At 43.5% G+C, this 15834-nt stretch overlaps 1 protein-coding gene across 2 annotated transcripts in view; it reads left to right on the top strand.

The window, feature by feature from the left end:
* Positions 1 to 415: 415 nt before the first annotated feature.
* The window catches only part of NSG2 (neuronal vesicle trafficking associated 2), a 137561-nt gene continuing 122142 nt past the window's right edge, over positions 416 to 15834 (top strand). For both annotated transcript variants that reach the window (XM_017861904.1, XM_017861902.1), the window contains exon 1: positions 416 to 576. The gene's annotated coding sequence lies outside the window, so the exon portion shown is untranslated. The remainder of the gene's footprint in view (positions 577 to 15834) is intronic.

The raw sequence follows: 15834 nt of genomic DNA, 5'->3' as shown, positions 1-15834 counted from the left end.
ACAAGACAAGACCTTGTTAGCCCAGTAGAGACTTAAGATTTTATTTTTAATTACATAGAGGGAGAGTCAGTGAAGAGTAGCTGCAGGGGAGGGATAGGACTGATTTGCGATCACCGGGACAACTGTAGGAAGAATAGATTGTAAAGGAGCCCGAGTGGGGCAGGAGAAGCCCTTAGGAGGGGGTAGCAGTGGCGCTGGTGTCGCTGGTGTCAGTGGGGGATAGCAGCAGAACCGGGCCAAGTTAGCTCTTCCTGTCAGAGAGAACATGGGCAGTGAGGAAGACACGTGCGCGTGACTTGAGAGTTGGCAAAGTCCCACATGCCCTACTATTTTGGGAGGAAACACGATTTACAACGCTTACTAATCTTGTTCCCTGGGAACACTTCTGCAAAGGCAAAACCTTCATGAAGTTGGAAGGAAACAAGGCCAGTTCTAATCCTGCCTAGACACACAGAACCTTCAAAAGGAAGGCATCGATTACAAAGGAAGACTGTTACCCCAGTTCCCTCCCTGTCCTCTGAAGTCTCGTTGAAATTCTTTGCTTATCTGAAAGGGTACAAGATCCTGCTTCAACAAGTAAGGAGTGGTATTCACACTGAGTTGCATGAAACAGACTCTAATTCTGATCAAGCATTGCTCTAATTTGGCGGGGGTGGGGGGCGGTTCTGGAAGGAAAATGAGATAGAAGTGATGATGTAGGCAATTTAATTAATTTAGAGACTGGGCACAAAATCCAGGAGCCAAGGTGTGTGTCTGTGTTGGTTTAGTGGTGTGGAGGCAGCAGGGGGAGGGAGGAAACACTCAGTTTTCCCGCTACCAGGTCTAGAGAATTGTATCTCAGTTGCTGTAGGGGTGGGGCCCTCCCATTGCTTCAGGGTTGGGCCAGGTCCCCTGGGCCCAGGGTCCTTTCATTACAAAGGACTGAAAATGGAGACAGCTGACATTATCTGCATTAAACAATAGCCATAGAGCTCCACTGCCTGGTGTCATAGAATTGAGCCGGGAACACCTTTAAAGGCAGTACCATTATCACACCTTCTGCGGTAACCCACAAAGAATCCGGTCTTCCCCTAATTCTCAAGAAGAGCACCATGATGTTACATTGTACTTTGAGGCTTAATAGCATTTATTTATTTGTTTAACATACACATTTAAAATATATCACAATTTCTGGGTTTTTTTTTTTTTTTTTTTTTGAGATGGAGCCTTGCTCTGTCGCCCAGGTTGGAATGCAGTGGCGCCATCTCGGGTCACTGCAACCTCTGCCTCCCAGGTTCAAGCGATTCTCCCGCCCCAGGCTCCTGAGCAGGTGGGATTACAGGCGTGTGCCACCACACCTGGCTAATTTTTATATTTTTAGTTGAGACGGGGTTTCGCCATGTTGGCCAGGCTGGTCTCGAATTCTTGACCTCAGGTGATCCGCCTGCCTCAGTCTCCCAGAGTGCTGGGATTTAGAGGCGTGAGCCACCGCGCCTGGCCCTCAATTTCTTTATTATAAAAAAGGAAATCTCTCTTCCCTTCAACCCATGGAATTGGCCTGGGCCTCCTTCCTTCACAGAGTAGTCCTGGGGTTAGCATTTTGCAAGTTGGGGGACTTAGGAGCAAGGTGTGTTCCAGCTCCCCACTCCCCCGGAATCAGTCCCCTTTCCACTCTTGGGAACACACTGGAAGCTGCCAGAAGCTGTGGCAGAACCAGCGGAGGGTGAAGGAACAGCATTTCAGACAGATGAGGCAGGAAGGCCCTTTCCTGACAGCCATCCCTGAGGTGTCCTCAGAGGACCATATGTCCCAGACCTGCTGCTGGCCAAATGGATTTCATGACTAGGAATATGCACCGTTTGGTTAACTCTCGGCTCCTGCAGCTGTCTGATAAGGGGTCGGGAGGGAGGAGCCAGTCACCTCATTTGTGGGCTGAAACTCCATCTCACGTCATGGATCCTGGGCTCCTGGGCTGCGAACCCCCAAGCACCCCCAAGCTCCGCTTGCGCCGCGGCTCACAGGGGTTGGAGACGCACCTTCTCCAAGTGCTGTTTTCCAAAAGCTCAGGCAGGGAGCCTTATTTTGAACTGAGGCTACTCACTTCATTTCTTGGTAATAATAAAAATTCAGGGAGGCGGCGTCGGGGGAAAAAACGGTTTGCTTCTTAAAGGGGAAGGGGGGAATGAAAGGGGACGACTTTATCCGGAAGCTGTGACTGCCACCTGCTGGACGATGTCAGCGGAGCAAGACAAAGTCTCCCTCCTTCCCATCAGCCGTTCCTGCATTTCAGGAGAGGCTCGGTGGAGGGAGAGAGAGAAACAACCACAACACAGCGTCATGGATGCTGTGATAGGCGCGGTCTCGAATAGGGGCTCCGGGCGTGGGTGCTGCAGCCACACACAGCTTGGGTTTGAGTCCCTGCCCCGGGACTTCCCTGCTGTGACTTTGGCTGAGCGACTTAACCTCTCCTGTGCCTCGTCCTTCTTATCTGTAAAATGAGGCTCACGGCCCCTGTCTCACAGAATGGCAGTCCCTGTCTCCTAGGTCGTTTAAGGATGGAATGACGCACTCCACGTACACACCGAGCACGAGTCTGGCTCAGAGACAGGGCTCAGAAGTTGGCTGGTAGCATGGCGGGAAGCCTGGAGCCACGGGAACCTCTGGATGGTGTCAGGTGCTCTGCGGCCCACGGGGCCGGGAGTAGGGGGGAAGAACTAGTGAGCAGAAACATTCCTCCTCGCCTCATCAGGTGAGGGAGACAGGCATGAACACTTGAATGAAGACTAGAAAAGACTGGTGCCTGCCCCCACGGTTTCCTTGGGGAGGGAGACCTGAACACAGGTGATTAGAATTTGTAATAAGCATATTCTGGGATGGGATTCAGCACCGTAGAAGCTGTCCCACCTGGGGAGTGGGCAGACTTCGGGGAAACAGTGGAGGTGGCGCACCTGGCACTGAGGGTTGGCCCCTTGCTGTAGGTGAAGGAGATGCTGGAGATGATGTCTAAGTGTTGAGATGAGCCACGGTCCTCTCCCCCTCTTACCAGAACACTTGAGTCCCAAGAGGCTGGTGGTCGAGGGGCGGGTGCTGATATGAGGCTGAGGTGGGGGAAGGTGACAATAAAGAAGTAAACAGTAAATAAGAGAGAATTTCAGAGCATGGTAGAAACAATGTGTGAGGGAGGGTGCGAGGACAGAGCTGCTTTGGAGACGGGTCCAAGGTGGCAGCTCTCAGGAGGGGCCTTTAGGCTGAGATCTGAATTGTGAGAAGGTGTGAGCTGGGTGCACCAAGCTCATGAGGCTCTCGCGTCATCCTGCTGGGCGTCCTGTTAGCAGCCCCGCATACTGACTGGGGAACAGGGAAGGCCCCAGGTGACAGGGACGGTGAGACAGCTCTGTGATTGTTCCACATGGACAGGCCAAAACAGGGTTTTAAGGCACAGTAGCCTCAGTTTCCTCTGTTCCCTACATCTCCTCCTTCCCTATTCTTCTAAAGGGAAGGAGTTATATCAGATTTGATGTCTCTCCTACCAAGATAAAAAAGAACACGAGATTAAAAAATAGATATTTTATATTTATAAAAATATATACTCAAAAGGACTGGAGAGCTACTGAGGTGGTAAAACGGTGAGGCGGGTGGGTGGTGCACAAGTCTAGGCAGAAGACAAGCACCAGGGTGATGCAATATTCAGCATGACTTCTCCAGACATTGGCTGATTGTGAGTGGCAGCCTAGAGACTAAGACGCTGAGCTGTAGGTGGCCTCATGGGGTGTAAGGGACAAAAATAAGACCAGGGCCAGAGAGGGCCCTGATAAACACCCTGGACTTTAAATTGGGACATTTAAGAGCTACAGTCTAGAGAGTCAGACCAAACAAGATATACAGCCTTCGTAAAGTCTGAACCCAGCTATAAATCAGCTTGATCCCAGATAGGGAATTAAGATGAACCTCCTCTACCTCAACTGCCCACTAGAAACAAAAGTAAATTCTCTCTGGAGAATGGTAACATTATCTGGAGCTTCAAATAATCTCTACAATTTTTATTACACACCATCTGGTATTTGATTTTAAAGAATTTTCCAGCACACCAGAATTCAAAATCCAATGACTAAAAAATAAGAGAAACAAATGGCTTCAGTTACCATAATGGTATTTTTAAAATGTCAATAGTTTTTTGGGGAACAGGTGGTGTTTGGTTACATGAATAAGTGCTTTAGTGGTGATTTCTGAGATTTTGGTGCATCCATTACCCAAGCAGTGTACACTGTTGCTGCTACCCTGGAGCAGGGTAGTAGACTACCCAATGTGTAGTATTTTATCCCTCACCCTCACTCCCACCCTTTCCCCTGAGTTGCCAAAGTGCACTGTATCATTCTTATGCCTCTGTCCTCCTAACTTAGCTCCAATTTATAAGTGAGAATATGTAATGTTTGGTTTTCCATTCCTGAGTTACTTCACTTAGACTAATGGTCTCCAGCTCCATCCAGGTTGCCGTGAATGCCACTATTTTATTCCTTTTTATGGCTGAGTAGCATTCCATGGTATATATATATTCCACATTTTCTTTATCCACTCATTGTTGAATGGACATTTGGACTGGTTCCATATTTTTGCAATTGCAAATTGTATGGCTATAAACATGCATGTACAAGTGTCTTTTAAAAAATAAAATGACTTCTTTTCCTTTGGGAAAATATACAGTAGTGGGATTGCTGGATCAAATGGTAGATCTACTTTTGGTTCTTTAAGAAATTGCCACACTGTTTTCCATAGTGGTTGTACTAGTTCACATTCCCATCAGCAATGTAAAAGGGTTCCCTTTTCACCACATCCACATCAACATTATTTATTTTTAAATTATGGCCATTCTTGCAGGACTACGGTGGTATCGCACTGTGGTTTTGATTTGCAGTTCCCTGATCACTAGTGATGTTGAGCATGTTTTCATGTTTGTTGGCCATTTGTGCATCTTCTTTTGACAATTGTTTCTTCATGTCCTTAGTCCACTTTTTGATGGGATTATTATTATTATTTTTTTCTTGCTGAATTGAGTTGCTTGTAGATTCCGGATATTAGTCCTTTGTTGGAAGTATAGATTGTAAAGATTTTCTCCCATTCTCTGGGTTGTCTGTGTACTCTGCTGATTATTTCTTTCTTTTTAGTTTACTTAAGTACCATCTATTTATCTTTGATGCATTTGTTTTAGGGTTCTTGGTCATGAAGTCTTTGCTTAAGCCAATGTCTAGCAGGGTTTTTTCCTATGTTATCTTCTAGAATATTTATGGTTTCAGGTCTTAGATTTAAGTCCTTGATCCATCTTGAGTTGATTTTTGCATAAGGTGAGAGATGAGCATCCAATTTCCTTCTTCTAATTGGCTTGCCAATTATCCCAGTATCATCTGTTGAATAGGGTGTCCTTTCCCCACTTTATGTTTTTGTTTGCTTTGTCAAAGATCAGCTGGGCTGTATTCGACTTTATTTCTGAGTTCTCTAAAATGTTCTGTTGGTCTATGTGCCTATTTTTATACCAGTACCATACTATTTTGGTGACTATACGCTTATAATATAGCTTGAAGTCAGGTAATGTGATGCCTCCAGATTTTTTTTTTTTTTTGGTCCCATATGAATTTTAGGATTGCTTTTTCTAGTTCTGTGAAGAATGATGATGGTATTTTGATGGGAATTGCTTTGAATTTGGCAGTATGATCATTTTCACAATATTGATTCTACTCATACATGAGCATGTGATGTGTTTCCATTTGTTTGTGCCATCTATGATTTCTTTCAGTAGCATTTTGTAGTTTTCCTCGTAGACGTCTTTCGCCTCCTTGGTGTATTCCTAAGTATTTTTTACAGCAATTGTAAAAGGGGTTGAGTTCTTGTTCTGATTCTCAGCTCGGTTACTGTTGGTGTACTGCGGTGCTATTAATTTGTGTACATTGGTTTTATATCCTTAAACTTTGCTGAATTCATTTATCAGATCTAGGTTCTTGTTGGATGAGTCTTTACGGTTTTCTAGGTATATGATCATACCATTGGCAAACAGTGACAATTTGATTTCTTCTTTACCAATTTGGGTGCCCTTTATTTCTTTCTCTTGTCTGATTGCTCTGGCTAGGACTTCTAGTACTACGTTGAATACAAGTGCTGAAAGTGGGCATCCTTGTCTTGTTCCAGGTCTTAGGGGGATTGCTTTCAACTTTCCCCCATTCAGTATAATGTTGGCTGTAAGTTTGTCATAGATGGCTTTTATTACCTTAAGGTATGTCCCTTCTATGTCAATTTTGCTGAGGGTTTTAATCATAAAGTGATGCTGGATTTTGTCAAATGCTTTTTCTGTGTCTATTGAGATGATGGTGTGATTTTTGTTTTTAATTCTGTTTATGTGGTGCATCACATTCATTGACTTGTGTATGTTAAACTATCCCTGCATCCCTGGTATGAAACCCACTTGATCATGGTGGATTATCGTGTTGATATGTTGTTGGATTCGGTTAGCTAGTATTTTGTTGAGGATTTTTGCATCTATGTTTATCAGGAATATTGGTCTGTAGTTTTCTTTTTTTACTATGTCCTTTTCTGGTCTTGGTGTTAGGGTAATACTGGCCTCATAGAATGATTTAGGGAGCATTCCCTCTTTCTCTATGTTTTGGAAGTGTCAATAGTATTGGTATCAATTATTCTTTGAATGTCTGATAGAATTCAGCTGTGAAACTATCTGCTCCTGGACTTTTTGTTGTTTTTCTTGGCCATTTTAAAACTACCATTTCAATTTTTCTGCTTGTTATTAGTCTGGTCAGTTTTTTTTGTTTGTTTTAGACAGTCTCACTCTGTCCCCCGGGCTGGAGTGCAGTGGTGCCATCTTGGCTCACTGCAACCTCTGCCTCCCAGGTTCAAGTGATTCTCCTGCCTCAGCCTCCCAAGTAGCTAGGATTACATGCACCTGCCACCATGCCTGGCTAATTTTTGTATTTTTAGTAGAGACAGGGTTTAGCCATGTTGACCAGGCTGGTCTTGAACTCCTGACTTTAAGTGATCCACCTGACTTGGCCTCTCAAAGTGCAGGGATTACAGGCATGAGCCAGTGCACCCGGCCTGTTCAGAGTTTTTATTTCCTCCTGGTTTAATCTAGTAGGGTTGTATATTCCAGGAATTTATCCATCTCCTCTAGGTTTTCTAGTTTGTGCATGTAAAGGTGTTCATAGTAGCTTTGAATGATCTTTTGTATTTCTGTGGTATAGGCTGTAATATCTTTCGCTTCTTTTCTAATTGAACTTAACTGGATTTTCTCTCTTCTTGGTTAATGTCACTAATGGTCTATCAATTTTGTTTATCTTTTCAAAGAACCAGCTTTTTGTTTCATTTATCTTTTGTATTTTTTTTTGTTTCAATTTCATGTTGTTGTGCTCTGATTTTTGTTATTTCTTTTCTTCTGCTGGGTTTGGGTTTAGTTTGTTCTTGTTTCTATAGTTCCTTGAGGTGACCTTAGATTGTCTATTTGTGCTCTTTCAGACTTTTTGATGTAGGCATTTAATGCTAAGAACTTTCCTCTTAGCACCACTTTTGCTGTAGTCCCAGACAATTTCATAGGTTGTGTCACTATTATCATTCAGTGCAAAAAAAATGTTTAATTTCTATCTTCATTTGACTGTTGACTCAGTGATCATTCAGGAGCAGATTATTTAATTTCCATGTATTTGCATGGTTTTGAGGGTTCCTTTTGGAGTTTCTAATTTTATTTCACTGTGGTCTGAGAGAGTACTTGATATAATTTTGACTTTCTTAAATTTATTGAGACTTGTTTTGTGGGCAATCATATGGGCTATTTTGAAGAATGTTGCATGTGCTGATGAATATAATGTATATTCTGCAGCTGTTGGAAAGAATGTTCTGTAAATATCTGTTAAGTCCATTTGTTCTAGGATATAGTTTAAGTCTGTTGTTTCTTTGTTGACTTTTTGTCTTGATGACCTGTCTAGTGCTGTCAGTGGAGTATTCAAGTCCCCCACTATTGTTGTGTTGCCATCTGTCCCATTTCTTAGGTCTAGTAATAATTGTTTATAAATTTGGGGGCTCCAGTGTTAGGTGCATATATATCTAGAATTGTGATATTTTCCTTTTGGACTAGTCCTTTTATTAGTATGTAATTTCCCTCTTTGTCTTTTTTAACTGTTTAAGTCTGTTTTGTCTAAAAGAATAGCTACTCCTGCTCACTTTTGGTGTCCGTTTGCATGGAATATCTTTTTCCACTCCTTTACCTTAGGTTTATATGAGTCCTTATGTATTAGGTGAGTCTCTTGAAGACAGAAGATACTTGGTTGGTGAATTCTTACCCATGCTGCCATTCTGTATCTTTTAAGTGGAGCTTTAGGCCACTTACATTCAATGTTAATATGGGGGTGTGAGGTACTATTCTCTTCATTATGCTAGTTGTTGCCTGAATACCTTGGTGTTTCTTTGTGTTACTGTTTATAGGCCCTGTGAGAATTATGCTTTAAGTAGGTTCTATTTTGGCATATTTTGAGGTTTTATTTCAAGATTTAGAACTCCTTTTTGTATTTCTTGTACTGCTGGCTTGGTAGTAGCAAATTCTCTCTGCATTTGTTTGTCTGAGAAATACTTTTCCTTCATTTATGAAGCTTAGTTTTGCTGGATACAAAATTCTTGGCTGATATTTGTTTTGTTTAAGGAGGCTAAAGATAGGAAGGACCCCAATCCCTTCTAGCTTGTAGGGTTTCTGCTGAGAAATCTGCTGTTAATCTGATAGGTTTCCCTTTGTAGGCTACCTGATGCTTTTTGCCTCACAACACTTAAGATTATTTCCTTCATTTAGATAACCTGATTATGTGCCTATGTGATCTTTTTGTGATTAATTTCCCAAGTGTTCTTTAAGCTTCTTGTATTTGGATGTCTAGATCCCTGGCAAGGCCAGGGAAGTTTTCCTTGATTATTCCCTCAAACATGTTTTCCAAACTTTCAGATTTCTCTTCTTCCTTGGGAACACCAATTATTCTTAGATTTGGTCATTTAACATCAGCTCAAACTTCTTGGAGACTTTGTCCATTTTTTAAAAATTCTTTTTTCTTTGTCTTTGTCAGATTGGGTTAATTTGAAAGCCCTGTCTTCAAGTTCTGAAGTTCTTTCTCCTACTTGTTTGATACTATGTTGAGACTTTCCAGTGGATTTTGCATTTCTCTGTGTCTTTCATTTCCAGAAGTTGTGATTGTTTTTTATTTATGCTGTCTATTTCTCTGGAGTTTTTAAAATCTATGTCCTGTATTATTTATTAAAAAAAAATTTAAAGTAATTTTCACCTTTCTTTGGTGCCTCCTTGAGTAGCTCAGTAATTGATCTTCTGAATTCTTTTTCTGGCAATTCAGAGATTTCTTCTTGGTTTGGATCCATTGCAGGTGAGTTAGTGTGATCTTTGGGGGGCATTGAAAAAACTTGTTTTGTCATATGACCAGAATTGTTTTTCTGGTTCCTTCTTACTTGGGTAGACTATGTCAGAGGAAAGATCTGGGGTTCAAGGGCTGCTGTTCAGATTCTTTTGTCCCATGGGCCCTTAATGTGGTATTCTCTCCCCTAGGGATGGGGCTTTCTGAGAGCCACACTGCAGTAATTGTTTTTGCTCTTCTGGGTCTAGCCACTCAGCTGAGCTACCAGGCTCAGTGTCTGCAAAGAGTCCTGTGATGTGATCCGTCTTCAGGTCTCTCAGCTGTGGATACCAGCTCCTGCTCTGGTGAGGATCCTTAGCTGTAGTTTCGTTCAGTGTGCTAGCCCTCTTAAATGCTGGTTGTATTAGCAGTGAAGTTGTCACATGGACAGACTCAAGACCTCTGGTTATCCAGTATGCTGCAGACAGTAGAATTAGCTGTTGTCTTCTCCCTTCTTGGAGAAGGGTTTTTATGAGTTGCCGTAACAGCATGAGTTGCTTGACCACCAGCCAGGAGGTGGCACAGGGGGATTGCAAGCTTGCCCTAAAGTCACCTGGATAAGTATTTGGCTCTCTCAGGCAATGGGCAGGGTCAAAGAGATCCCACAAGTTAAGATCTTTTGTCTTCAGCTACCAGGGTGAGTAGAGAAAGACGATCAGGTTTGGGCAAGGCTGGCGTGTCTGAGCTCTTCTTGGGCAGGGGCTTGCTTGGCTGCTGTGGGGATTGGGTGTAGGTCTCAGGCCAATGGAGTTATGTTCCCAGGGGGATTATGGCTGCCTCCACTGCAGCATCCAGGTTGCCACGGAAGTCAGGGAAAGCTGGCCATGACAGGCCTCACTCAGCTCCCACGCAGTCAGCAAGGCCAGTCTCACTCCCTGCCTGCCCCACCAACAACACACAAAGTTTATATCCAGGTGGCCAGTGAGCAGGGCTGAGATCTTACCCCAGACTGCAAGCCTCTCTGCTAAGAAAACAAGCAGGGCTTTGAGGCTTCGCCCTTCTCTGCTTGCTGCAGCTTCTGTGCTCATATCTGCACTTCCCCTTCGCCCTCCTCCTCCCCGCTTGATTCTGCCCTGGAAAATTCATGCTTGGTTGAAAGTATAACAAAGTTCAGCTGGAAGTTTCCTTCTCCCTGTGGTCCTTCCCCAATTCCACTGGCAGCCCTCCCCAAGGACTCCATGAAAGTCAGAAATGGCTTCCTGGGGAGGGAGTACCTTGAGGGCTCTTTCTGCTGCTGCTTCTACTTTTATATTTTGCTCAGCTCCCTAAATTCATTCCAGCTCTAGATAAGGTTATATCCTTTTCCTGAGATCTGGATTTCCAGGTTTCCCAGTGAGGATGTGTGTCTGGAGGTGAACTTTCCCCCTCTCACACGTTGGGCACTCACAGCTTTTCAGCCGTCTCACAGAGTTTGCAGCAGCAAGTGCTTCTTTCAAAGGATCTGTGAATTCTCTGTTTTCCTGGTATGTTCCTGCAATAGTTTTTGGAGCAAAAGTTCATGATGTGAGTCTCCACATGCTGCTCTGTTCATCTGAGTGGGAGCTGCAAGTTAGTTCTGCCTCCTACTTGTCATTTTTTCCCCAGTAGGTCTTCTTCTATGTGTCCCATAATAGTATTGACAATAACTCTGATCAATATATTCTAGAAAATATTCTGAAGGAATTATGAATAAGAGACTCAGCAAAATGGGCCAGGCATGGTGGCTCACGCCTGCAATCCCAGCACTTTGGGAGGCTGAGGCAGGCAAATCACAAGGTCAAGAGATTGAGACCATCCTGGCTAACACGGTGAAACCCCATCTCTACTAAAAATACAAAAAAATTAGCCGGGCGTGGTGGCGGGTGCCTTTAGTCCCAGCTGTTGGGGAGGCTGAGACTCGAGAATGGCATGAATCTGGGAGGTGGAGCTTGCAGTGAGCTGAGATTGCGCCACTACACTCCAGCCTGGGCGATGGAGTGAGACTCTGTCTCAAAGAAAAAAAAAAAAAAAAAAAAAAAAGAAACTTAGCAAAATGGAAATGGAAATTCCAGCAGTGGGACATATAACTGAAATTAAGAACTTAGGCTAGGTGTGGTGGCTCACACCTGTAATCCCAGCACTTTGGGAGGCAAAGGCAGGAGACCACTTGAGCCTAGGCGTTCAAACCTGGCAACAAAGTGAAACCCTGTTTCTACAAAAAATCAAAAATTAAGCCAGGTATGGTGGCACGTGCCCATGGTCCCACTACACAGGAGGCAGGATTGGAGGGTTACTTAAGCCCAGGAATTCAAGGCTGCGGTGAGCCATGATCATGCCAGTCTAGGCGACAGAGTGAGACCCTGTCTCAAAAACATAACAAAAGAACTTAATAGAGGGTTTAATAGCAGATTAGATAGTGCTGAAGAGAAGATTAGTGAACTGGTATATAAATCAGTAGAAAATAATCAGACAGAAGATTAAGACAAAGAAGTGTGGAAACTACAGAATAGCAGAAGACATCTATGAAGCAGAGTAAAAGTATTTAACGTATGTGTAGTGGAGTCTCAGAAAAGAAGGCAAAGAATGGAACAGAGGCAATAGCTGAAGAAAAATGGCCTAGAATTTACCAAAGCTGAGAAGTGCTATCAAGTTGCATATTCAAGAAGCACCAATAAGCCCAAACAGAGGAGAGACAAAAACTCCACACCTAGTCACTTCATGGTGAAACTGTTGAAAAGCAATGAAAAAAGAAAATCTGAAAAACATGCAGAGGAAAAAAGACACATTACTTTGAAAAGGGCAGTAATATGCCTAATAGCTGACTTCTCAAAAGCAATACCAGAAACAAGAAGACAATAGAATATCTTCAAAGTGCTGAGAGAAGATAGTTGGCAACACGAGTTCAATACCCAGCAGAAAAATATATATATATATGTATACACACATACACACACATACATATATACAGTTTAAAATGAATGAAATAAAAAAAATGAATGAGAAGCAACGGAAAGAGTAAATATATCAGTAAACCTAAATGAAGCCTGACTGTATACAACAATAGTAATACTGATGTCTCATGATGCTTAGAATATACTATAAAATTACCAAAAACTCTATATGTGCTTACATAAGACATAGGAAGGAAGAAAAGTTGAGAGTTGAGTCACCAAAATGGCAGAGTAGAAGCAATCTGGCTTCCCTCTCCCCCACAGAAAACTAAAACCAATATCCGTGCAAAGGTTATCACCAGCAATATCCTAGAACTCAAATATGAAGCAGAAATGATCCCCAAGGCCACAGAGAAGTGAAGAAACCTCCAACTGGAGGGTAAGAGAAGTGGATTTCTTTATCCTTGATGACTGTGCCCCAAGCTGCCAGTCACCACACAGAAAACTGCCCTGAGAATCATTTTGCTGTTTTCTCTTTCAGAATTTCTTCAGAATATTTTGTAGAATATGTTGATCAGAGTTATTGTCAATATTACTAGAGGACACATAGAAAAATACCTACTGGGGAAAAATGGCAGATAGAAGGCAGGATTAATTTGCAGCTGCCACTCAGATGAACCGAACAGCATGTGGACACTCACATCATGAATTTTTGCTCCACTGGTGACAGTGAAGTAGATGCCAGCTTTCACATTATCCTGGGTTCCTGCGTCAACCCATACAAAGTGTCATGAGTGCCTGAAGGGAGAAAAATCCTTGAGGGCAGCTTGAGACTAAGAGGGGAGGACGGCAGTTCAGTGGCCCTCCAGCAGCACCACCCTGTGAGAGGCATGCTCCACAGGTCCCTGGGCACGACCCCCTCCCAGCCTTCCCACATGGCTGGGGTGTTTCATTTGGGACCCATCACCCTCCATCCAAGTCTGGCAATGCTACTAATGTTTGTGAAAGTGAGGCAAACCTGGGCTTAAGGGGCCATCTAGTGTGGAAAAGGAGGCAGTGTCCTAGTGGAAACAGGATTCAACAGGTGGACTGCAAAGAATCTCTAAGCAAATATACCCTAGAAAGACAAAAACAAGCTGGATGTGAAGACTGGAAAATACAACCTTTCATGCAAAGACATGGATGCACATCCAGAACAAACAACAACAGAACCATGACCTTCTCAAACAAACAAAGCAAAGTGCCAGTTACCAACCCTAACGAGACAGTGATGTGTGTTTCTGTGAAGTATTTCTTTTTTCTTAGTGAGATTAACATTTAAGCTAGTAGACTTGGAGTAAAGCAGATTACCCTCCATAATATGTGTGAGCCTCATCCAATCATTGGCGGGCCTGTGTATTAGTCCATTCTCATACTGCTCATAAAGACATATCCAAGACTAGGTAATTTATAAAAGAAAGAGGTTTAATTGACTCACCGTTTGGCATGGCTGGAGAGGCCTCAGAAAACTTACAATCATGGTGGAAGCGGAAGCAAACATGTCCTTCTTCACATTACAGCAGCAAAGAGAAATGCTGAGCAAAAGGTGGAAGAGCTCCTGATAAAACCATCAGATCTTGTGAGAACTCACTCACTATCATGAGAAAAGCAACATGGGGATAACTTCCCCCACAATTTCAATTACTTCCCACTGGGTCTCTCCCACAACGTGGGGATCATGGGAACAACAATTCAAGACGAGACTGGGTGGGGACACAGCCAAACCATATCAGCCTGGAAGAAAAAGACTGGGCTCACTTGAAGAGGGGGGAATTCTGCCAGCAGAGGACCTTTGGACTGGAACTGCAGCATCAACTCTTCCCTAGATCTCTTAGTTTGCTGGTGTACCTTGTAGTTTCTCTCTCTCTCACACACACAGAGTCTTTCGCTTCTGCTTCTCTGGAAAACCATAATACACATATCCATGAGAATAGCTAAAATGAAGACGACAATGCCAAGTGGAGGTGAATAAGTGGAGCAAGTGGAACCCTCATACTTGGCTGGAGGAGTGTAAATTGGTACAACCATTTTGGATACCTGTTTGTCAGCAGCACCTATAGCTCGACGTATGAACACCCTAAGCAACTCCACACTAACATATATAGCCTATAACCTGTTTCCACAAAAGGTATGTATGAGATTCTTCTTAGCCACACTAATAATGAACCAAACTGGAGACAACTAAATGTCCATCAATAAGTGGAAAGGATAAAAAATGGTGACATAGTCAAATGATATGCAAACTTCTACAGTTGTTAACTAACCAAGTTCATTCTGCCCTCAGGCAGAAAGCCAATCACTGAGGTGATGGGTTTTGCAAGGGAGAAAAGATTTCATTTGCAAGGCTACTGTGTGAGAAGACAGGAGAACAAACCTGAAATCCACCTCCCCAAATAGAGGGCTTGAGGGTATTTAAGGAATAGAAAGCAGGGTGGTTTAAAGTGTGGGGAAAGATGATTGGTAGGGAGGAAAGGTGAGGTAATTGGGGTTTCTGCAAGAGTGTAATCAAGCTACTTCATTCTTCACACGTTTGCAGAAAATGGCTGCATTGGCATGATCTGAGGGTGAGGTTTTTGGGCCTCTGACTTCAAAAGGTCATTCTTCGGGCATCCATGCAGGCCCAGTTGAAGGGTTGGTGGTCTTAACCGACTGAAAATGACCAAGAGCTGCCTTCCAGTTCCTGAAAAACAACCTTTAAGCACCCGTTATTATAGTGACCAACATCCAGAGATGTTATCTTATAAGGAAGCTTGTGGGAGTTTAGTTATGTATTGTTTGGCTACATGACTTAATAGTGGGATTTTTTTTTTTCTTTCTCATCCATGGACTCAGGTCATAGCTAGCATTAGATTTTTTGTTGTTGTTGTTGTTCTTTTTTGAGACAGAGTCTTGCTCTGTCACTCAGGCTGGAGTGCAGTGGCACGATCTTGGCTCACTGCAACTTCTGCCTCCTGGGTTTAAGCAATTCTCCCACCTTGGCCTTCCGAGTAGCTTGGATTACAGGTGCCCACTACCATGCCGACGAATTTTTGTATTTTTAGTAGAGACGAGGTTTCACCATGTTGGCCAGTCTGATCTTGAACTCCTGACCTCAAGTGATCCGCCCGCCTCGTTTTAAGAACAACCAGAAGCAAGCAATGTAAAGCAAGCAAGGCAGGTTAAGTTTTGTGAGTTTATCCAGGTTAGCTCTTGGTTTCACAATAACATGTATCTCACTGACATAACTTGAGTGAAAGAAGTAAATTAGAGCCAGGCGCGGTGGCTCACGCCTGTAATCTCAGCACTTTGGGAGGCTAAGGCAGGCAGATCATGAGGTCAGGAGATGGAGACCATCCTGACTATCACGGTGAAACCCTGTCTGTACTAAAAAATACAAAAAATTAGCCGGGCGTGGTGGCAGGTGCCTACAGTACCAGCTACTCAGGAGGCTGAGGCAGGAGAATGGTGTGAACCCGGGAGGCAGAGGTTGCAGTGAGCCGAGATCACGCCACTGCACTGCAGCCTCGGCAACAGCGAGACTCTGTCTCAAA

The sequence above is a fragment of the Rhinopithecus bieti genome, unplaced genomic scaffold (assembly GCF_001698545.2).
Source record: "Rhinopithecus bieti isolate Rb0 unplaced genomic scaffold, ASM169854v2 scaffold_61461, whole genome shotgun sequence".
Lineage (NCBI taxonomy): Eukaryota > Metazoa > Chordata > Mammalia > Primates > Cercopithecidae > Rhinopithecus > Rhinopithecus bieti.
Note: the sequence above shows the minus strand (reverse complement) of the source record. Positions and strands in the feature narration are given on the sequence as shown.